Raw genomic sequence first — 21333 nt, 5'->3', positions numbered from 1 at the left:
AATGCACTTTATACGTAAAGCTTACCACAGGCGGCTTGAGTCGACTGCACTCATACCCCCTCTTCTTTTACCATTGGCGACTTTAGTCGACCAAGCTTACACAAGAAAGAAAAACACTCAAGCCCGAGCAAAAAGGAAATTTTTTGTAGTGTAAAAAGCTGTTGTTTTGTCCTTGTTCTTACCAGGCTTACCAATGATGGTGAAATAAAATGAGGCTGTTTTTATAGATGCAATCTCTTCAAATTAGAGTTGACCAGTCACAAACACAGTGAGAGGTGCAGTCAAACGTTGTTGCTGTTTTCTCTACAAATAGACACTTTATTCAGATCAGAAGTTTCACACGCGGTTTTTGTTGTGTCTTTCTTGGATAGTTTTGCCAATAAATCAGCATTTAAAGGCACCTGGAAATATGATTTTTTTTCTTTCTTTTAAACGTAAGAGTATATGTTTATTAACAATAAAACAATTGTTTGAGTAATTGTTTGTGACGATTTATATGTTAAAAAAAATTAATTAAGTGACTGAGGGGGTTGACTCTGCCTACCCCTTTTGTGACGTAGGAAAAGGAAGACTTTGCCTCGATCAAACATAGACCCCCCTCGATGCGTAGATAAACACACGTGCAAAAGTACATGTTATTCTAAGACGTGAGTTTGTACGCTGCGAAAAGGTTTTTTCTGGCATTTTTCCGGCAATGCCGACCAGGTGTATTGCTGCAGGATGCAGCAAAACAACTAAAGATGGGGTCAGTCTCGTAAGATGGGGCCTACTCAATTTGTAAATACAATCAAAACTAAGATTTTTAAACCTTAGTTAATTTTTTATTCACATTCCTCTCATAAAAACACATATTTTAGTGACAAAAGCTTTATTTAAAAAAAAATACCACTTCCAGGATACTTTAATTATCATTACAGAGCCAAACGATTACCCGACCTTTAACGTCTAGTTACTCATGGTGAAAACAAAGTAGAAGGAAAGTGAGAACAAAAAGCGAAGTGCGTTTCCCCTTCCTGCCAATTCCACCATGTGCAATCCCAAAACGTTTTCGCTCCTTGTCAACCGTTTCATTAGTCATTAAATTGTTTGGATAGACACCAATAAAATAATGTCAATTCCTGTACCTTTCATGCACGGAGCATAAACCCCAAATAATCCATCTTTGGTTTTCGATGCCTTTTTCTTTTACAGACACACACTTTTGGTTTCTGTTTACTTTAATAATAATCGGTACTATGTAATCACTTTAGGAGACTGTGAACATCTTTCTCAAATCCGTGCATCCGCTTCCAGCGTCCGTTTCTGCACGTTCGCCCCTGTTACTTGATAAGGTCTGTCCCTACTTCATCATGCTCGTCGAGAAGATTATCCCGATCGTGAGTGGCTTTGTGAAATACCTTCATAGTTGTTCAGGAAGTCCTTTAGACGTAGAATATGTCAAAATTGGAAATTGCATCCGCGGGATGGGAAAGTGATTGCCTTTGAGTACCAATCAATATAAGATCTCTTCCTTAATGGTCTACGAGAGACTGGAGACACGTCTAGATGGATCAAGAGGTCAGGCGATTGTAGTTTTTGTTGCATTTAATTCCCGCTAAAAGACACCATACTCGAAATAAAATGCATCGCTGCTGCTGCTGAATCAACGACGCGGGAAACTGAAGCGTTTGATTTTTTTTGTTTCTGACAAAATTCTCCTCGAGGGATTTTCTCTAAACTGATATACATACTAATTGGTCATAGATAACCGTGGCCTTGTAAAAAACCACGTATACGTCAACTCGAAGCCAGGAAAAACCACACTTCAGTATGGGTTAGACGAGTGCAATTTACCTATACCCCCATTGGCAGCTTCCGCCAGTTATCCACTTGAGAAAGGCAACTTAGCGTGCCTGCACAGGAGCGGAAACTAAACTGTCTTGACTTTGCTCTAGGTTTGGTAAGTTAACGTGTATATATATATGTGTGTCTCAAAAAAGAAAGAAAAAAATACACCATTGAAATGGCTGCCGAATAAACTATATATAATGCATGCTGGGGTGAGCACTGCTCACTGAAGAATAAGCAGCCGACATCCAAAAGACTTCCTCTCACAAATTGGAAGGCTAATTATCGCACAACCTAATTTTCATACCCTTTACAAAAGTGAGCATTGCTCACCAAATTATATACTTTTTATCCGGCAGCCATTTTAAAAGTTTTTTTTAAAAACCCTGTACGTCAATGTTACATGTATACAAATGTTCCTATACTGATTTTGTAACAAGCAAAACTAGGATTCACCGTGACGTCACATTTCGCGTCATCTTTGCAGTACGCCCTCGTTCGTCGGTGCAGGGCGAAAACTTCCAGCTTTCAATCACCTCACAATATTTTGTGAGCGCTTGAGAGAAATATTTGTTCATGTTTAAACCTGAAAATTGAACTTCAGTTTCAAACTGTTACCAATTGGCTAATTGTTACCAATTCCAAATTGGACGCTCTTATCGGCGTTTAAGCATTGTCGCTATTTTTCTGTTAATGCCAACAAGCTCCTATTGTAACCGTTGAGAATGCATTGCTTTGGAAACATGCCTTGCAGTCATCTCAATCTGACAGCGAACTTTCAGCTGCTTATAAGATGCGTTTCTATTCTGACAGAAAACAACCAGATAAGCACATTGAGTGGCCTAGCCTACATATCAGTTGCTTTAAGAGGGTTCTTATGACCAGAAGATGTCTTAATGGATCTTATCCGTCCGTTGAAAAATGGCTTTAAGAATTTGTTGGTGTTTAATGGGGAGGCTTTATTTTATGCCCGTCTAATCCACATAGCATGACTAATCATTAAAGACATGACACGGTATTCTAACTGGTACCTCCTTTTCTGATAAGAATTTGTTTTGTTCATTCTTCTCCTTTTTTCACTGATACGGAATCATGTTTTTGACTAAATTTAATTGAATTGTACTGTACTGCATAGAATTGAGTTAAATCGAATTAAATTTTTAAATTGAATTCGATTCAATTGAATAATGGTTATGCTGCACAAACGGACAAACATTTTTCGTTCCCTGAATTTGACATTGCTGTACAGGAAATCATATTACCAGTATATGTAAGGAAAGAAAGCAATGCAATATGTTGTTAATTTCCAACGCATTTCCTGGAATTCAGTCGCTGATTATGAGAAATTCAAAACAACTCATGTACAATGGTCTAAAAGGCCGTGAAAGGATCTAGAAAAAGACAAACTCAAACCTCCAACAGTTCGTTTTCTTAGTAGCTTGTTTTGTTTCACAAAATGGCGATCGTGAAGTCGTACACCCTTGATCGATACTAATGAGATTGGTTTAAGCTCGCTTATCGATCGCTACCCAAATATAGGCGGTGAGGGATCTACATTCCAGCTAAACGCATTATTAAGAACTTGTGTTACTTCCTTTTGATATCGTGTCTGTTACCGACACAACTAATGTGTTCGTTTAGTATATGAGTCGGTTATCCCGGGTCGTTGTTTGCAATTACTCGGCCAATTTAAATGTACGATCAGTTTATTATTCTCTTAATAGTTATTCTATCCGGACTGTTTGAATCCGTACTAACGGATTGTGAATCCGTTATAACAGACACGATTGTGAATTGAGAATCCGTAATAACGGATTGTGAATCCGTTATAACGGATACGATTGTGAATTGAGAATCCGTAATAACGTATATTGTGAATCAGTAATAAACGGACGTCGAATCCCTTAATAACAGACTGTGAATGCTTAAAAACCGATTGTGAATCCGTAATTGAGAATCCGTATTAACGGATAGTCGATCCGAAACAACGGATTGCGAATACCTTGTAAACGAATTGTGAATCCGCAATAACCGATTGTGAATCCGTAACGGAGTGTAAACTTTTTTTGTGGGGCGTACGAAGCAAAAATTCCACACTGTTATTTTGAACCAATGTTTACGAGACCACAGTTGTGTGACCTTTTCACAAGTTCAGTTTGTAGTTTCCTTTCATAATAATCAGACGCTATTTCAGACGTTTATTAGTCCACACAACTTGGTAACATGATCTGAGCAGTCTCCATGCTGCCAATATAAAAGCCCTGCTTAAAGAAACCTGTGATTCAGCTCTTGGCAGATTTGAGGTGATGATGGTTTTGTTGTCCTCAATCTTAATTAGCTTACTCCTGATATCGTCTCGATGGCGTATACTTTCCAGGAAGAACTTACTTTTACACCACCTAGATAACCAGACTCGCAATAAGTTTGAACGAAATGATGAAAGCAATTCGGTCTTGCTGAGCAGTGTAGAACTCTAGACAATTATCCACCTCTAGGCTTAGATAACAAGGCTCAGGCTTCAGAAAGCTGTTTAGCAGAAAAACGTATATTATTTGCTTAGTGAATGTTCAGATGTTTTTATCTCTGTGTAAGTAACGCGATTGATGAGATACAAGATTACAAGTTTCAGACGAAAGCTGCTACGAAAGTGGAGACATTTTAACTGACCTAATATATAATATGACAACGCTCAAAATGGGTTACGTTGGAAGTCCGAAACATTAACTAGATCATTCTCTCTTGCGACGGATCTTGTTCATATTAACCACTCCTAATGCTGTATGTGGGGCAATATAGTAGACCTACGTGATGAACCAGAGATTCGGCTACCGATGCCTACGGGAATGCGTTCGAGTAACACTGTTTCTTTTCAATGTACCTCTGAGGAACATAGGCCTACACATTCGGACGAGAAGCCATGCATGATAAATCTTGAAGATAAAATGAATAGACTGTTGCCACTCCATGGTGTGTATTTAAAGACAGTGGACACTATTGGTAATTGTCAAAGAGCAGTCTTCTCACTTGGTGTATCTCAACATATGGATAAAATAACAAACCTGTGAAAATCGAGCTCGATCGGTCGTCGGAGTTGCGAGATAACTATGAAAAAACACCATTGTCACACGATGGTGTGTGCTTTCAGATGCTTGATTTCGAGACCTAAAGTTCTCAACTTGAGGTATCGAAATCAAATTCGTGGAAAATTACTTCTTTCTCCAAAACTAGGTCACTTCAGATGGAGCTGTTTCTCACAATGTTTTATACCAACAACCTCTCCCATTACTCGTCACCAAGAATGGTTTTACGCTAGTAATTATTTTGAGTAATTACCAATAGTGTCCACCGCCTTTAAGAGGGAATAAGGAAGCTCGAAAACAATGTGTTGACCCGATGTTTATAAGATAACGGTAGAGTACTAGAACTCCCATAGGTTAGAATTAACCCGGGTCTATTGGGGGGCCTGACCCATTTTTCGGTCTGTGTGACCCCCGGGATTCTGTGTCAAAATGACAAAGAAATGGGTCAAACTTACGCAGGGTCTGAGCTTTACCCGGTTTTCGAGTCAGGCTGACCGATAAAGGTTCATGTGATCGGTTGAAGGCAGTGAACACTATTGGTAATTACTCAAAATAATTATTAGCATAAAACCTTTCTTGGTGACGAGTAATGGGGAGAGGTTGATGGTATAAAACACTGTGAGAAACAGCTCCCTCGGAAGTGGAGTACTTTTTGAGAAAGAAGTAATTTTCCATGAATTTGATTTCGAGACCTCAGATTTAGAATTTGAGGTTTCGAAATCAAGCATCTGAAAGCACACAACTTCGTGTGACAAGGGTGTTGTTTTCTTTCATTATTATCTCACAACTTCGATGACCGATTGAGCTCAAATTTTCACAGGTTTGTAATTGTATGCGTATGTTGAGATACAGCAAGTGAGAAGACTGGTCTTTGACAATTACCAATAGTGTCCAATGTCTTTAAGATCGCGTCAAGTGATATTGTTCGTCATCATATAATATATTTTTTGTTGCTACAGAAAGTTGCACGAGCGTGACGAATAAAACGTAGCACCCATAACGTGTGACACTTGTGTCCCTGAGCAAGACACTTACCTATAATTGCTTCTCTCCTAAATGGGTACAAGTCGGGGCAGATGGTTCTTGTAATTGAATTAGGTTAGTAGCGCACATTTATTTCACAGCCCATATACGCCCCAGGGAGCTGAGATAGTTTAAGGAATGAATTAAATTGGCCAAGTGGAAAGGAATAATGATATTAGAAGCGCTTTGAGAAGCCCTTCGCGTGTGAAAAGCTCAATAAAAACTGACTATTGTTAAACCCACAACAAGCAATGAACTACATACCCATAACAGCCGAAGTTATGTTTCCATAACAACCTATGTATACATTCCCGTAAAAAACAATACTACTATACCCGTAGCACCCACTTTACCCGGAGCACCCACTATACCCGTAGCACCCACTATACCCGTAGCACCCACTATACCCGTAGCACCCACTTTACCCGTAGCACCCACTTTACCCGTAGCACCCACTTTACCCGTAGCACCCACTTTACCCGTAGCACCCATTATACCCGGAGCACCCACTTTACCCGTAGCACCCACGTTACCCGTAGCATCCACTATACCCGTAGCACCCACTTTACCCGGAGCACCCACTATACCCGTAGCACCCACTTTACCCGTAGCACCCACTTTACCCGTAGCACCCACTTTACCCGTAGCACCCATTATACCCGGAGCACCCACTTTACCCGTAGCACCCACGTTACCCGTAGCATCCACTATACCCGTAGCACCCACTATACCCGCAGCACCCACTATACCCGTAGCACCCACTATACCCGTAGCACCCACTATACCCGTAGCACCCACTATACCCGTAGCACCCACTTTACCCGTAGCACCCACTTTACCCGTAGCATCCACTATACCCGTAGCACCCACTTTACCCGTAGCACCCACTTTACCCGTAGCACCCACTTTACCCGTAGCACCCACTATACCCGGAGCACCCACTTTACCCGTAGCACACCCGTAGCACCCACTATACCGGGTGTAGTCTAGACGTGTGGGCAGATTGTGGTGTTACAAAGTAAACACTGTCTGTTCTCTACTCGTGCTACGCTTCAAATTACGACTCCCTCGGTGATTCCCGAGTGTTTCGTTTATTTCCCTCTCAGGTAGACACAGGAAAGTGCGAAGGCCAAGTAGCACATTAAAATGAAAAATAACCAAACTAAAACGTGTGAACCCGTCCAACGCGTGATATACAGTTATGTATAGTACACTTAACCCTTCGATTGACACCAAAGTGCCTACTTCCACCTCAACAAGGAATGTGGTGAACTATGTGGATTACATGTCACTATACCCTTGTGTAAATATGTTTAAGCTTAGCATTTGTCGTGAACTCACGTGATGGTATCACTGACATATCCCGCAAGACCCGAATCGTTGTCAAAGTGTTTGCTAATGTGTTACGGGGAAACTCGACAGCTTTTCCTGTCCGAAGGCAATATTGAAACCCATTTTGGCAGCAAACTCGGAGTAAATGTATAATCGAGATACCGATGTTGTTCCTGCCAACGCTAAATGACAAAATTGTTTGTTTAGTTGTCCCCCACCATGGTTGTCCTAAACATGATCAGAAGTTACAAATGCAAACAATTTTCTTTTAAGTTCAGGTTGAGACATGACAACTAAGGGTGTCATCTCACCCGAAGCGTAAATACTTAAGAAGAATTTGACCGCGACAAATCAAAAATATCGATCGGTCTATAATTCACGGATCAAATTCACGGGGTGCCTGATGCTGAAGTGTGGCTCGCCACGGGAGAGAAGACTGACGTAATTAGTAATTAGGCCCTGCGAGACGGTGTTCTTTTACACGGCGCCAAACTAGGCCGCTGTGTGGTTATACACTTCTCCATCGGACTTCAGGTACCTCCAGCCTTCGATTTAAAAAGACTACACGTGGTCGAAAAGATCGTTGATGATAAAAATAAATCTGTATGCGAAGCACTAAGGGAGTTCTGTGGATCTCATGTTCCTGCCCTAGAGAAATAACCCAATATTCCATTGTGTTATCTTCGAAGACAGGTTGTTTACTTTTAGTATAGCTTTCTTTTTTAAAGATATAGTCTAAAAGGGGAGAATCAATTTTGATTGAGGCTTTTTCTTGAAGACAGTACTGGGTCAACGCATGATTCCATTTTAATGTGCAGGTCTTTCTCTGAGTTTGAATGGTGTAAAATATTATACTTCATCTGTTTTGAAACGGTAGCCATGGTAACACAGGGGATGATTTGACTCGAAATTGTTTGTTTCCTTTTGAGAACACTAGGGGTTGCGTGACATATTTATCGGTTCGTATTTTGAAGTCTCACTGTGGTTCATTTGGAAATTCAATTTCGATGATTTGCTGGTAATTGACTGATTGATTTTTTGCTCGAAACAGAAAGTGCTTTTCTTTTGAAAAGCTTCCTCTTCTTTACTTTGAAAAGAATGCAAATTAAACAAAATTATTTTTAATGAACACACCAAAGTTTTGAGGATTGTTATTTTAAAATACAGAAAAAAATATTGCCACCCGAAATAGTTTGGCCATACAATATTCCCAAATTTGTGAGGATGGCAATTTTATGACTCAATACAGTACAGTATTTGGCCGTACAATACTTCCAACTGACATTCACAAAGTTGGTGTTTCGGTTTAAAAGTTGAGAGCGGACAGAGAGTGATTGTAGACAGAACGACTGTGTCAGAATGAGAAACTAAGTACAACTTGATGTTAAAATGTCATTGAACTAACACAAAGCCAACAGTCTCTATCGTGACACCTTCTTAACCTCGATGTTTCATTTCTAAAATTGTAATCGCGTCTTTTAATTCCATCTTTGGCAGTTAAGGTTGCTAAATTAAGCTAATCTTGGGCTATATCGATCCAGCCCTCGAAACCCCATAAATTTCCCTAAAGAACACCCAATCTGTAATCGTTGAAAACACGTTTCAATTCACACTAAGTCGTTTTCATGTTTCTTCGAAACGCTGGTTTAGTTTTTATCGCTATCGTAATCAGAACGTGAAATCTACCTCCAGGTTTTTGAACGTTGTGTCGGTTTCGTTTCTTTCATCGCTAATGCATATCAAGATGATCCGATGTGAATAATGTTCCAAATTGAAGCTCATTTTCACCATTAAGTAGGCCACCAATCTGTGCCGAGTATCTTTGAGTGGGTTGTAAACATTGCTCAGCTTGCCAACGGAAAAAAAGTGTGAACGTTTCGCCTCTTTTAGAAACGACATATCCAGCGGGTTAGGGTGAGACATTTGGTTGGTCAGTTATTTGTTTCGATTTATTTCATTGTAATGCACTATGGTCATACTCTTCGGAATAGCGCTATACAAGCACTGTTTACTGTCATCCATATCTCAATTCGATTTTCATTCAATCATATGATTTATTTCCATATTTGTGAAAACAAGGAGAATATTCAACAACTTATAAGTACAATAATTTAAGTCCAAGACCGTCAAGAACTGGTCAAGAAAACTAGTTAATGACAATTAAGTGAATATATTATATTGTACAGAAACGTAACAGTCAATGTGAAGGAAAGGGGAGCTTTCACAGACGCCAGATATGCTTGTTTGGAAATGCTGGCAAAAACAAAGGAAACAAAACTTTTATAGCGAAAATAAAAACAACAAACATGTTGTTCATGTTACTCCCACTTTGATGTTATGACTTTAAATGTTATCACCCTTGGGAAACTACTTTGCAAAATAGCAGGAAAGGTATGACAAACAAGGTTAAGCTGAACTCTTATATATAATTAAAAAACAAACGAGAAATACAACATTTTGACCCAATGAAGCCAAGTCAAGCTAATTACCACAAATGCCACGACCAAAGAATTTCAACCTACGTATAGAAAATTTCTTGACAACAGACAAATTCGAGTCATCGATGCATAACAACCACCTGACAACGGATCGTCCTTTGTAATTAAACCGGGGTGCACGTCTCACCTTTGTACTTTGTTTGTTTGTTTTTTCCCCATCCTCGTTTCCTGGTTTTAGTCTCCCGACCCATATAAGATTAGTTGGGTTCATTGTTTTCCTGTGTCGACATTACAAAACAACTACATGGTGTTTGCGTCATACATGAAGTCTTACAAAACATCTGAGCTCAATTGGTCATCGAAGTTGCGAGATAATAATGAAAGAAAAAACACCCTTGTCACACGAAGTTGTGTGCTTTCAAATACTTGATTTCAAGACCTCAAATTCTAAACTTGAGGTCTCGAAATCAAATTCGTGGAAAATTACTTCTTTCTCGAAAACTATACGTCCCTTCAGAGGGAGCCGTTTCTCACAGTGTTTTATACTATCAACCTCTCCCCATTACTCAATACCAAGTAAGGTTTTATGCTAATAATTATTTTGAGTAATTACCAATAGTGTCCACTGCCTTTAATGAAGCCTGTGTACATCATTACTCCATCCGCCACAACAGAATAACGTGGTCATAACAACTACACGTAGGCACACGCCCACCCCAAATGTTAGGTTTCGCTTGAGCCTTGTTTGTTTGCAGATACGTGGTAAAATAATAGGCAATTATATTCGGTTGATGGTAACCATTCAAACATCATCTGATGCCAATTGCTTGAGGTGAAAACAGCCTCGCCATGAACAACAGTTTCATAATTTGTGTGGAAATTGTTCAGCAATTCTGACACATGCATATTTATTGGAGTATGTTTGTTTGTTTACATATGTTGTGTAAGATACTCTTGATAAGATTTTGAAGTACTACTTTTTCCCTTTTTCATCATTGGCTGTGAACCAACTCCCTATTCCTTGCTCATCAATGGCTGTGTAACTAAGTGCAAAAGCTGAACACACACAGAAATGGTTATTTGTTGGCGTGGAATGAAGAAGGTACTAAGTATGGTAGCATTAATCATCATCAATACATCCTTTTACCTCTCACTTTGTCAATTCTTGATCTGCCCTTTCCAGTCTATTGATGTGCCTGGTAAATGATTAAGAGTTTGTTGCACACAGCAGAGTTTTTTTGTTGTGTTGAAACTTTAGAACTCTAGCTGCCTGTGCCCCCATCCGCAGGCAACCAAACGTCGATTTAATGGGACCAGATGAGCAGAGACGATAGTTCGCTGGTGAATTTTGGCGGGAAAACGGATATCCCTCCGAGTCTTGCCAAATCCTCATGTTTTCGGCCTATTGACATCACTACGGATCACTTTGCGGAAATTCATTCCCTTTCATATAATATGGCTCTGCATTAAAATTGATGAGCACTAGTATCCGGTTACTCATTGCCCATCTACAAGCATTAAACCCGTTTTACGACAATTGCGTGTACGTCCATCCTGGCTATGCTCAACCAATAAGCTCCGGCGCAGAGGGTAAATATTTACCTCTTTTGAGGAGGATTCGCTGCTTCGGGAACTATTGCGTCTTACAGCAATCTTCAAGTGAGAGTAAAAGACAGACAAACATGATGATTGGTTCAGGGAGGCCAATCTGAAGTAATTCATTTGTAAAGAGCAATCGTTAAAAATACCCCTAAAAATAAAAAACTAAATTAAACATTGAAAAACACACTCAAACGTCACTTCATTTTTTATAAACGAAAATGTCAACGCACAAACAGAGTATGTTTAAGTGTGTTTATATGAATGGTATAGCATTTAAACTTTGATTGGCTTCATGGGTTCTTCATATTTTACATTAATAGTTGAGCAAGACTACTGGTCAATAAATTTCAATATTTTGTTCTATAACTTGGAATCATTGCTTTCTGTTGACACTTTTGACAATTTGGAATAATCCCACGCATGTCCAATCGCATTACTTTCGAGACAAAACCACTCAGTCTTTATTTCTTAAGTTCTATCGTCCACGTTTACTTGTTGATTACATCTTCTGGCCTCTAACACTTCTGAGTTACATTGTGTTGTTGTTTGTTGTTGAATGTGTGCATCAACATATTTGTTTCTTCTTGCCTTTTCCCACTCACAATTCAATGTTTTCAATATTTACTTTTTTTTTTTTTTTTTTTTGAAAGGCGCGAGACAGTCAATACAATTTCAAATTAGGCCTACCAAACTTTCTGTTTACATTTCCGCAATAACCGGCGTGTATTGACACCAACGTTGTTGTCACAACCCCAAAACAAATCGTGATTCACACCCTCTGATGCTCAGAAAGCACCTTAAATTAATGGTGTACTTAGAGAAATTGGTGTTTTGAAGCTACTGATTAAATCTCAGCGAGAGATCAGAGAAGACAACAAATTGAAAGTGTTTAGAAGTTTGTTTGTAGAATTTATCTGGTTTAGGTATGCGTGTTTCTTCAATTTATTTTGAAAGGCAATCCGCTATATACATGTCCTGGCTTCGTGTTTGCCCCAAAAAGATTGGCTACGTAACTTTCTAAATTGCGTATGGAAATAAAATATACAACTAAAAGTCTTCTTCTATCAACTGCGGCTTCAATCCTTTTTACCAAAACTCTCTTAGCGTAGAAGAAGAGCCTAGTTTTTCGTTTTCCAGGTTGAGGCATTGCACACACTGAACGTGGTAATTGTGTGGAACGTTGCGGTTGCGATGCAACATTCTGGATTGGCTCTTGACGATTCCGCCATGCGTGCCCCGTCGAGATTGATTGATCCGCTAGGGTGTCCTCCAAAACACACATCAGCGGAGACAGTTAGTTAGGTCAGATGAAACGCACTGTACACACTGTGTGATCTCACAAGATGAATTTCTTCTGTGCATGTCAGGCCTGGAATTTCATATTTGAAAGGGCAAGACCAATTTTCATTTCGCAAAGGGCAATTCGGATTGGTAAAAAATTGTTTTTTTCTGTCCGTGTCAGGCCTGAATCTTTGAAAGGGCAATGCTGTTTTTACATTTTGGCATTTTTCTTTCATTGGAAAATCTAATGTCTTCGGGAAATGTTTGAAGGGACACCAAGGCCAAGACGCAGGGGCACTTAACAGGCCTTCAGTGCATTTCTTTGTGTCCATGTCAGGCATGGAGTTTCATCTTTGAAAGGGCAAGGCCTTTATCATTTTGCAAAGGGCACTTTTATTGGAAAATCAATGGGAAACTTTTGAAGGGGCGTCAAGGCCAAGACGCACGGGCAAGATGGCTTCTGTGGTCTGCGTGTCTAGATACTATAGATCCAGAACTGCCATGTATTTATGTTTGTCACGTAGGCCTATACATGCAAATAGTATGGGCATCCGGTTAGTTTGCTCAATCACAAATAATTTCCTGCCTTTTGGGCGGTTGCTTTGTTGTCTTCATTATATAGTTATGGACAAATAAATTGTAGGGGAAACCATGCTTAATTTGAAGGTGAACTTTTTTTCACCGACATCTTCGGCTCTTCGTTTACTTGTCATCACTTACCAGAATTTTCCGGTTACATTACTGGATTAAAATGTCTAGCAATAATGTACTCGGTCTGCCCCAGCATGAGTCAAAACAAATTCTAATCATACATACTAAATGACGCTGTCGAAAGTTATAGATATACCAGTGGTTCTAATTGAGATCTTAATTACAACCATAAACTACAACTGACTGGCAAGCGCATCATTAAGGATATGTTCAAATTTACTGGACTCTGTATATTAATGATAGGCTACATGATTGGTGTGGTCGAGTAAAAGGACATTTTGACTGATTAGTGATTATACTAGTGTTTCCAAAACTGTATAAATTGCACAAACACTCATTATTTGCATTCGTATCCTGAATTTGTGTGATAAAAGTTTGCTGATTGGTCTGGTCGAGAGAAAAACACTCTTGAATCATTGTTTGCCTTGACATCAACTCACAGTACAAAGCTGTGGCGAAAGGGGGCTTAGGTTTAAAGGGCCATGGAAGATGCATTAACTTTTCTGGGGGCAATTCTAGTCAAAAGAGGACTTTTGAGACGCTAGGTGGCAGCAGACCTACCGGGTAAATTTTTTTTTTGTATTTGTGCGCATGATCAGTATTATGTAAACACTGGAAAATTACCTGGTAAGTCTGCTGCCACCTATCGTTGAAAAGTCTCCCTTGATAGTTCGTGTTTCTGGGGGATTTTATGAGTTCCTCTCATACTCCCCTAACTAACCATTTTTCGGTAGTACGCGCATGCTCAGAACTTCGTAAACGGTGCAAATTTACCGGTAAGTCTGCTGTCACCTAGCGTTCCCAAATACCCATGTTTTGGGGGATCGGAATGAGTTTCCCTCTCCCAGAAGTAATTGGGTCGTGTACCTATACAAAGCGTAATTGCAATTAGTCTCCTTGTTCGGCTTCATCTATCTCAAATAAAAACACGGGCGACTACTTCAGAAATGACAAGCCGGCAGAGCTGAAATCCACAAAGTAAGTAATTGCAATCGTGCTTTAGTTAGACCTGTACATGCTTCCCCCACGTCCACGTAAAACCATTTCGACGTTAAACAAAAAACGAAGTCTAAAACCCTTTTATCAATCGAGATGGGTTAGAACTGTGTAACCACCTCTCAACGACACTGACACAGATTAAAATGTTTTGCCACACATCCGTTTCCACACCGACACTCCACGGCATCCACCCTTAAATTGACCATTTTTGACATCTCAACTGCACGGGCAGAGTCGAGTGTCACTTCAGAGTGTATTTAAAAGCTTGTCTTTCATCGGTTGAGCTCCAACACGGAAATTTGTTCCCCCCCACTCTCAGACACATCGTCAAATTGCACAAAGTATGATTACTTCAGATAAAAAATTACCCTTCCTTGACCCTGAAGTGAGAAGCACCTTGCTGGTGTACTTTTATCTTTACCTATCTTTTTGAGACAGCGAGCACACAAATTTCACCCGCGTGTGAGAAATTTGTTCACCCTCCCATCTCGTTGAAAGGGTCTAGGGGTCCTTGAGATGAGCGGGAAACTTGGGTGACTGACACTCACTTAAAAACGAAGGGTGTCGTCTGATAAGCTCACCATTACCTCCTCCAGCTATTCCACATCCGTAGGGAAACTCCTTAACACCTTGAAAAAAATATTTTAGAAAAAAATGAAGTTATGAAGTCCACTTTTTAGATGAGTGGTCCTTGCGAAATTTAACAAGCAGCGCACCCGATCAACAAGTTAAATATTTTTCGCGGAAACGTGTGGGCATGTTTAGAGAAAAAAAACATTTTTTTTTTTTTTTTTTTTCACAACGCAAAACTTTTGTCTGTGAACGTGGGCCGACAAGGTCTTATAAATGGAACGGAGAATAAATCCCGCGGGTAAAAAAAAACTAAATAAATCTTCAATATGCCTCAGGTTAACAGAGATATCCTGTTGGAAAAGGGAAACATGAAAGAGGGAAATCTCGTTTGATTTAGAAGCCTTTGGGCTGTTTCAGCAGAAGGCCAGTCCGTTTTTTCTTATAGGGATGTGGAGAAAGGCAGTGCTGTGGTTGTATTCTGCGGTGTCATTTTGTCGCGAGTTGGCGGGCAAGAATTCAGTTGACGGAGCTATTTTGAACCAGGCACGTTCGGATAACTCAAGCTTACAATAATCAGAACGCTTGGTGCAAACTCTATGAACTATGATATTAAAAGGTTTTTTAATGGGGTTATTTTGAGGGTGTGGGGTTGGGTTGTGGACGGAGGTGCTGACAAACAAGGCTGTTAACACCCATGGGCGTAACATTTTAAGATAGTGCAACTATGTTTTGTAAATAACTGCGCTTGTTTTGTTGAAATTAGACGCACACAAGAGTGGGTCTTATTGTTATTTCTGTCCTTGAAATAAATGTGGTATTTCCATTTTTTTTTCTTTTTTTTCTTTTGCTATGCTTATTTCAAGTACATTCAGTAAAAGGAACATTACCGAACTGGTAAAAAAACTCGTATAAAATCTCATGGTGATTTATAGTAGGAAAAATCCCTTGAAATATTTGTGTCTGAAATGTCATATTTAGATGAGCAAGCAAAGCAAACTTATTTCCCATTCAGTCGAAAGTCATCAAAATTATTTCTTCTTGATTTCCAAATTGCAATTTTAAAACTAAATGGTTTGTTTTGCAACCATAAACTAAATACAGCTGACTGGCAATTTACTGGACTTTGTCTAAAGTAAACTTCGTCCGAAGTTATCCTGAAGACGGGCAGAATATACTGTTCGAAACGTCGAGACCACACCCGCCGGGTCTTTTCAGAGCAAACACTCCCCCAAACAGACATTTCACATGGTTGTACCCTCAAGCTAAAGGCAGTGGACACTATTGGTAATTACTCAAAATAATTCTTAGCATAAAACTTTACTTGGTAACGAGTAAATGGGAGAGGTTGGTAGTATAAAACATTGTGAGAAACAGCTCCCTCTGAAGTGGAGTACTTTTCGAGAAAGAAGTAATTTTCCACGAATTTGATTTCGAGACCTCAGATTGAGGGTTTGATGTCTCGAAATCAAGCATCTGAAAGCACTAAACTTCGTGTTACAAGTGTGTTTTTTCTTTCATTATTATCTCGCAACTTCGATGACAGACTGAGCTCGAGTTTTCACAGGTTTGTTGTTTTTTGCATATGTTGAGATATACCAAGTGAGAAGATTGGTCTTTGACAATTACCAATAGTGTCCAGTGTCTTTAACTATTTAGTATTGATAGTTTCTTCTCAGTTGTTTAAACCAAAAATTAAGGTTATCTTTCTAAAACTCTAACGTCCTGTTCATACTTTGAATCTATTGCAGCCGAAATAACTGAGTTACCAAATCAGCAATTTGTCAAAATTACTCGATGCACGCATGAGTGTGAATGCCGAATTACAGCTGTGTGCATTTCTAACGCTCTCGCCAGTTGGCAATTACTTCAGTCATATGTCCATAAAGATGAGACTGCTCATGTACGGCAAACAGTGCTCGTAATGGATGATTTGTTCTGATCGTGGCTGTACATGCATTAACCGCTTCTTTAATATATAACATTCTATTTACTTTAGTTGGGCTATCCCTCAGCTGACATCAGAAATGACACGCAACATGCTTGGGTTTCCAGACAGTAAAAATAGTTATCATGACATTTACAATCTTAATTTGCCCCCCCCTAACCTTTTTAATTAAAAACAACGTGTGTGTTTGAGGATGTTAGCTTCTTTTGAATGAGAACAAATAAATGTGATTTTTTTTTTAACTCCCCCCCCCCCCGAACCGAATTCGAGTATTTGTTTGTTTCGTATCCATACAAATTTGTTTTTGTTTACATGTAAACCATTAAGAGTTTCTTGTTTTATTTGTTTTGTTGTTCTAGACGGGAAGTAAATAGCTTTCGATACACCTAATCGCAAATACTCTGTATGGGTGAAATGATGTGCATGCTGGTCTAGCTGATCGCTAGCTAGACCAGCTAAAAGTGTCTTTCTCGCAACACTAGTCTAACCACGTGATTATCTGTTCTCATTTAGCATTGAGAGTCAGATCAGACCGCGTCCGAATTCGCGCCTACAGTTACGGCTAGATAATCCGCGTCGTCGTGCGTTGAAGTATAGGACGTCCTTATACAAACACCCATAGCAACAACCGTAGCTGCAGCCGCCAATTCGGATCCGGCCTCATAACCACTCGCGCCGTCAATTGGCAACTTCTCTTTCATCAAGCATTTTGACTGGAGGAATGCCACGCCCTCTTTGAGAGGTGAAGTGCTTGAAAAAAAAACATCTCCTGCAATGAATCGACCGATCAATCTATTTATAGACACAAAGTAAACCAAATGCATCAGCATATACCTTACCATATGAACCTCTACACGCTCAAAGCACTCCATCATCAGTTGATGGCTCCAATCCACTCGAAATTCAGAACCTCTGTTTAAAACCCTCACTGCACAGGCTGTCAAGCACAGTATTAAATATAAAGCACACAACATAATAATCAGCTAAAATATAATCTAATGGGTAGTTTAGTTCAGGACATTGGTTTGTATGGTTACGCAGCTAAACAAAATTAGTAAACTTTTAATTAGTTGAATCAAATTTATTTAAAGGATAATTAAAGTTTTTTTTTTTTTTTTGGGGGGGGGGGTTGGAGATTTGGGCATTTTTTTAAATATCATTCTCTCAGCCTTGGGAAAGTGTTAGTTAAAAGGATATATATGATTTCAACTTTAAGGTGTAGCCAACATTTATCATGGGACTTAGGTAGACAATTTTATGTTCGGATGTCAGATTCAGTGACTGAACGAAATTAAAATTATGCTGCTTTTAAAACTTCATGACCGAGGGTTTACAAGGCGGATCCATTGGTATAGTTTTGTTGTATGGTTCTGGGAACCAATAACATTACACAGGGACTGTTTCTAGATGAACACAAACGCATTCTCTGAGACTCATGGAAAGTCCAAAGTCTTGTTCGGTAGCGTATCACGATTCATGGGGAACTCCACCAAACTCCAATCATAATTGATTAATCGGTTTTATATTAAAGAGGGTTTTTTACTTCATTCGACTTCTAATTAATGTAATTCTCTGAAGGGAAGATATTCCACTAATTCCACCAATAAGAGTTGATCCCACTGGTATCGAGTCTTTGACATCAAAGAGAAGATTTATAATCCTTCAATCAGCTTTCAGAAAACGCCTGACCTGGTTTAATTGATCATCCCGTCAAGGGAACACAGTAAAATCCCAAAAGGGGATATAAACGCCTAGCTGGCAATTCGAGCTACCCCCCCCCCCCCCACACACACACATCTTAAACAGTTTCTGGGCATCAGATAAATTGTGGTTAAATTTGAGCCATGTTTTAAGGGAGTGCTCATGTATAGTTACTTCTGTATGAATGTATCTTGTTTGGAAGATACCATTTAGTTGGCATCAGAATTCGAGCTGAAACCCCTTTTAAAACCAGTTTCGGGGTCAACCTGACCCAAAAGGGGTCAAGCCACCGGGACCTGGGTCGATTTCACAAAGGTAGTCTTGACTTACGACCAGTTCTAGGACTCTTTATGAGTTACTAAAAACTGAAGGCTAGTCCTAGGACGAGTAACTCGTCCTTTTTACTCGAGATAAGACTAGTCTTATATATAACTCTATATTATGAAATTCACGCCTTGGAAGCCTATACTGTCAATAAGTCTGAGCCCGGGATTTTAAAAGTGTGGGTGGAACTTCACACATTGTGAATGTGCGAGAAAAACAAATGTATGTCAGCACTCAGCAGAACACTTAATTTAATCCGTATGCCGACATTCAATATGAAAAACGAAAAAAGAAAGAAATGTACTTAATCATAGAAAACATGAATTACTTAATTCTAAGTCTTGGCATGTACCATCGAGCGACTTACACAATCAAATTAGTTTTAGATAAGAGGGTTTCCTCGACAAAAATGGGTCTTTCCAGCAATGCATCCAGGCTCTGGGATTTAATTCCTGAAAACCTGATACAATATCTCCATTTCAGCAGCAACTGAAGACTTGCTTTTCCAACCCTTCCATTAATTCCATCTTCATCGTCGCATTTTAAAGTCACCTGGAAGTGGTATTTTTTTTCAAAATAAAGCTTTTGTCACTAATATATGTGTTTTGATGAGTGGAATGTGAATTAACAGTTAACTAAGGTTTTAAACAATAAGTTTTTATGTTATTTACAAATTTAAGAGTAGACCCCGACCCGAGAGGGTGCTGTTCGTGACGTCAATCGAGGCAGACTTTGCCTGTAATGCGTAGAGTAAACACAATTGCAAAGTACATGTACGGACCAAGTCGTGAGTTTGTACGTTTCAAGAAAAAAAAAAAAAAAAAAATGTTTTTTTCCGGCAATGCCGACCAGGTGTATTGCTGCCGAATGCAGAAAAACACCTTTTGAAATGTACCAACTCACGACTTGGACGTACATGTACTTTGCACGTGTGTTTACTATACGCATTGCATGCAAAGTCTGCCTCGATTGACGTCACAAAAGAGGTAGGCGGAGTCAGCCCCCCAAACAACTTTATATATTTTTTAAACATATAAATCGTGACAAAAAAATTACTAAAAACATTGTTTTATTGTTCGTAAGCATATACTCTTATGTTTGAAAGAAAAAAAATCTATTTTCAGGTGACTTTAATGGTTTCCTACGGATTCAAGTGCGCTTTAACGAATGCTGTGTTGTTTTATTACTTTTAAAGGCAGTGGACACTATTGGTAATTGTCAAAGACTAGCCTTCACAGTTGGTGTATCTCAACATATGCATAAAATAACAAACCTGTGAAAATTTGAGCTCAATCGGTCTTCTAAGTTGCGAGATAATAATGAAAGAAAAAATAACCCTTGTCACACGAAGTTGTGTGCGTTTAGATGGTTGATTTCGAGACCTTATGCCATCAACCTCTCCCCATTACTCGTCACCAAGAAAGGTTTTATGCCAATAATTATTTTGAGTAATTACCAATAGTGTCCACTGCCTTTAAATATACATCTTTAAAGAGTTTTGCAACATCCATCTACTATTATCTCCAGTTTTCATATTTTCCTTTCTGTTTTTTCTTCTTTTATAGACATACGCCTATTGTATAATATCCATCACCCACACAACGTACCAGAAAAGTAAGGTGTGAAGCGCTGAAAGGCAATCTCTTCAAGACGGTCATACAACAAGGAGCTACCGGCAAGAAGAAGACACACTGCCTTAAAAACTGGAAAAGAGGTCCCTTCAGAAAGAGAAAGAAAACACCTCTTTCGTTGGCAATCCACAGCACCTGTCCACCTAATCTCAACCAGATAGTTTCCTGTTCATCTTGGGTGTCATCACGTAAAACCAAAGAGAAGACATAACACTGATCTGTCTGGAGTGGTCATTCTAACTTCCGATGAAGCTCGGCATAATGGAGTGACGAGCGAGAAGGCACACAAGGTAAGGGGGGTCTCGCCCCAACGATCGAAATATCAATACGGCGACCTTTAGTGTTGGTTTTAGCGATAGAGCTGTCAAGAACATTATTCTAAATAAAAGAGAAGGGGGAATACATACAGGTTGACCTTAAGTGTTCTGCTAGTACAATGTCAAATACAATGGGATTTGGGGCAAATCCCTTGGTGACATGCTATTAGCAAGACAAATGTGTTTTTGTATCTTATTTTATTCCGAAACTGGACCAGACCAACCCTGGGAAGGTAACATGTTCACTTTATCGGTGAATACATACATAGGTTGCCCTTAAAGGATTTGGGTACTTTTTCAAAATGTCCATAGATTTACATTAAACTTACAGGGTTTGAAGATAATGATAGTGGAAAGCTTCCCTTCAAATCTTACTTACTGAGGTGCTGTAGTTTTTGAGAAATGAGTAAAACAATGTCATAAAAATCCGTTTGTAAATGATTAAAATAATTTTCGTCTCATGAGACGAATTTTTTTTTCATGAGATTGTTTTACTCATTTCCCAAAAACTACAGCACCTCAGCACGTAGTATTTTCAGGGAAACTTTC

The 21333-nt window shown here is 39.2% G+C and overlaps 1 protein-coding gene across 2 annotated transcripts in view; it reads left to right on the top strand.

The window, feature by feature from the left end:
* The window catches only part of LOC139948457 (prokineticin receptor 2-like), a 45815-nt gene that overhangs the window by 6230 nt on the left and 18252 nt on the right, over positions 1 to 21333 (top strand). For both annotated transcript variants that reach the window (XM_071946603.1, XM_071946604.1), the window contains exon 2: positions 20402 to 20757. The gene's annotated coding sequence lies outside the window, so the exon portion shown is untranslated. The remainder of the gene's footprint in view (positions 1 to 20401; positions 20758 to 21333) is intronic.

This window comes from Asterias amurensis, chromosome 15 (assembly GCF_032118995.1).
Source record: "Asterias amurensis chromosome 15, ASM3211899v1".
NCBI lineage: Eukaryota > Metazoa > Echinodermata > Asteroidea > Forcipulatida > Asteriidae > Asterias > Asterias amurensis.
This window is presented reverse-complemented; position numbering and strand designations above follow the sequence as displayed.